The 2,753-nt window shown below is 52.9% G+C and overlaps 1 long non-coding RNA gene across 1 annotated transcript in view; it reads left to right on the top strand.

Annotated features, from left to right (window-relative positions):
- LOC112625404 overlaps window positions 1-1,864 on the top strand; it is a 3,081-nt gene extending 1,217 nt beyond the window's left edge. Inside the window, exon 2 of the long non-coding RNA XR_003119584.1 lies at window positions 575-1,864. This is a non-coding gene — a long non-coding RNA (uncharacterized LOC112625404). The remainder of the gene's footprint in view (window positions 1-574) is intronic.
- Window positions 1,865-2,753: the final 889 nt, after the last annotated feature.

The following is a 2,753-nucleotide window of genomic DNA, read 5'->3' as shown; positions in this document are numbered from 1 at the left end:
GACATCAAAAGGCGCCCTAACTCGGAATACGGATCCAATCGCAAAAGAAAAGAACCTGGTTTCTTTTCTTGGCCTCAAAAAGGCTGAAAAGCCCTAAAGCAAATAGGCAAAGAATGCGGAGAGGGGCAGAAAGGAAAAATAAAGAAACAATCTCATGAATGCATTTTCTGAGGCTTTAAATAAGAGGAGTGACAACTTCCTAGGCGCCGTTGGGGGCCGGGGTGCGGGGTCCACTGCTGCGCGGACCCCGCACCGAGGGCGCCTCTCCCGCCCTGGCGCCCTTGCTGTTTCCACGCACTCCTAGGCAAGGCTCTTTTTGTGGGTGTAATCTTTGTTTTTATTTAAATGTCTAGGAAAGGAAAGGAAGGGAATGGAGGGTAAGGTAGAGAAGGGAAGGAAAGGGAAGGGAGATAGGAATGGAATGGGAAAGTAGAAAAAGCGGGACGCGGCCGGAAGCCCAGGTTTCCCAACAGCTTTTCTGCGGTCAGACTGCGCTCATCCAAAACCCGAGACTGTTACCTGACCAGGCCATCCCGGTCACATTCTTTCCACAAGTTATCTTTTCTCCAACCAGGGCATTTACAGATTATTCGCACTGAATTTTCTGCCCGCCAAGAACGAATAGGATCGCCAAGCCACACCACTTTTTAGAGCCCGCTTATTCGTGCCTACCCACCCTCTCCTGTGCCCCAGGTTCCCTGAGCACCGGAATCCTTTCCGAGCATGGCCAAGTTTGTTCGGTGGCTCAGAGCGGGAAGGGAAGTGCAGTTCAACACCTGTCCCGCTGCTCGGTTTGGAGATCAAAGGCCGGCTATGGGCTGAGCGACAGATTTACGGGACTGTGGTACAGATTAAGGCGGTACTGATTAACGTGAGAACCCTGCCGGTCCCGGACTCGAGCTCGCGCCCAAGGAAAGCGTACAGGTCCCTGGAAGCGGGTGGAGGTCGGAGAGGTCGAGGCAGCCTGCGCTGTGGCCAGGCAGGCTTGGTGGGCTTTAGTCTCAGTATGTGTTCTTTAAAGTCTTGACAGGTTATTAGCAAAGGAAGGGGCACCTCGGGGTCATGAAGATGCCTCTCGCTCTGGCCCAATCGTGCTGAGGTTGGCTCATTCCTCGGTCGGGTCCAGTAAAACAGCCCAAGCACAGCCTGTAGAGTCTGGCCTTGGGCCCTGCGTACCCTGCAGTCGTCAGGGACGCGTTCCAGGCCAGGGAGGCCATGCGAAGGGTTTCCGCTGCAGGGCGAGGGGAAAGGAGGGAAGAAGGAATCCTCTCCGCGTCATCAGCATGGCGATCTTGTGATTCTCCCACACCCAGGTTCCAGCTCAGCCCCCAAACTGCTGCCCCAAGGAAACAAGTTGGGGAGTGTGGATTTAGATATAACAACGGGTGTGAGCTGATGTCCTTATAACCAGGAATATTGAGACTAGAAAATCAGCTTCGAATCCACGACCCTCAAATTGATGCTTAATCACACCCTCGACTCCAGAAAAGCTGCTGGGGACAGACATGGTCAGGTTTTGCCAAGGGTTCATTAAAATAGTCTGCACTGGAATAACCGGGTGCAAGGGATCACATCTTCACTCAGGGCTCTGGGGATCCCCTCGTCGCCCCAGGTCAGTGGGTGGGGAGGAGGGCAAACCTCTGTCTTTTGTTTGTGGGTGAGGGATGCGAATTGTGGCAGCAGCCGAGCAAAGGGGGGAAATTAATTGCAGCCAATTAATAATTAATCCCCTTTAAACAGCTTTATTATCTCTTCCGAGCGACAGAGATTTGTCTGATAACCCCCTGAAGACCAAATGTCAAGTTTAACCAAATAGTTATTGCTTTATCAACCCGAGTCTGCAAATAAATTAATCAAAAGCAAATCTGTCCTTTGTGCGGCTCATTTGCTGGTAATGGATGGATATGAAGATTTGCCGATATTATTGTCTGTCATTCAATCTAACAAAGTGAACATTTATTGCATATATATTAAAAATTATCCCGGAATCGAGTGGCGCCGGGTTGCATTTATTGGAGTCTTCCCAGGGGTGAGGTCCCCTCGGATGGGGCCGCGTGGGATAGAAAGTGCAGGAGCGCGAGTCTCAAATCTCTTTAGGACTCTGTGCCTGCCTCTGTCCCCCTCCCCGCGGCGACCTCCCTCTATCCCCTTCCCAAGCGTTCGCCCGGAGCCGTGGGACGTGCCTGCCGCCTCCTGTCGCGCGGCCAGGGCCAGCGGGGCGCGGGGAGCCCAGCTACTGTCAAAACAGAGTCCTTCAGCCCTAAGCACTCACAAGGGGTTCGGCCCTAGGAAATTTGGGGAGGGGGTGTGATTGAAGAAACAGAAACGGGAGGGGGACAGCTTCCCTTTGTCTTCTCTCGAGTTACATCATTTTCTAATTAGGCATAAAATTGTCTTCATACACTGGTATTGCGGCCTTCATAAACATCGCCATTATGGTTTATAAGGACGCCATTGTGGTGAGGCTGTCCCAAAATAGAAAGAGCTGGGGAGGGAGAGGCCTGGAGTCCGGGAGGCCCCGCTTTGTCCTCCCCTGGGAGAAGATAGATGGCCAGTGTCACGCAGATGATGACTTGGGACTATTAAATTGTCAGAGGGGAGCAGAATCTTTAACAGCCCCCAGCGCTGGTGGAAAATTCTAGAGGCAGGAGCCGGGGATTCTTGGATGGGAGGGGAAGGCCGGGCAGCTGGATTCGCTGGGCAGGTGGAAAAAGAGGTAGGTTAGTGGCGGGCAGAGGCAGAGCGGAGGGCAG

Source organism: Theropithecus gelada, chromosome 5 (genome assembly GCF_003255815.1).
Source record: "Theropithecus gelada isolate Dixy chromosome 5, Tgel_1.0, whole genome shotgun sequence".
Lineage (NCBI taxonomy): Eukaryota > Metazoa > Chordata > Mammalia > Primates > Cercopithecidae > Theropithecus > Theropithecus gelada.
Note: the sequence above shows the minus strand (reverse complement) of the source record. Positions and strands in the feature narration are given on the sequence as shown.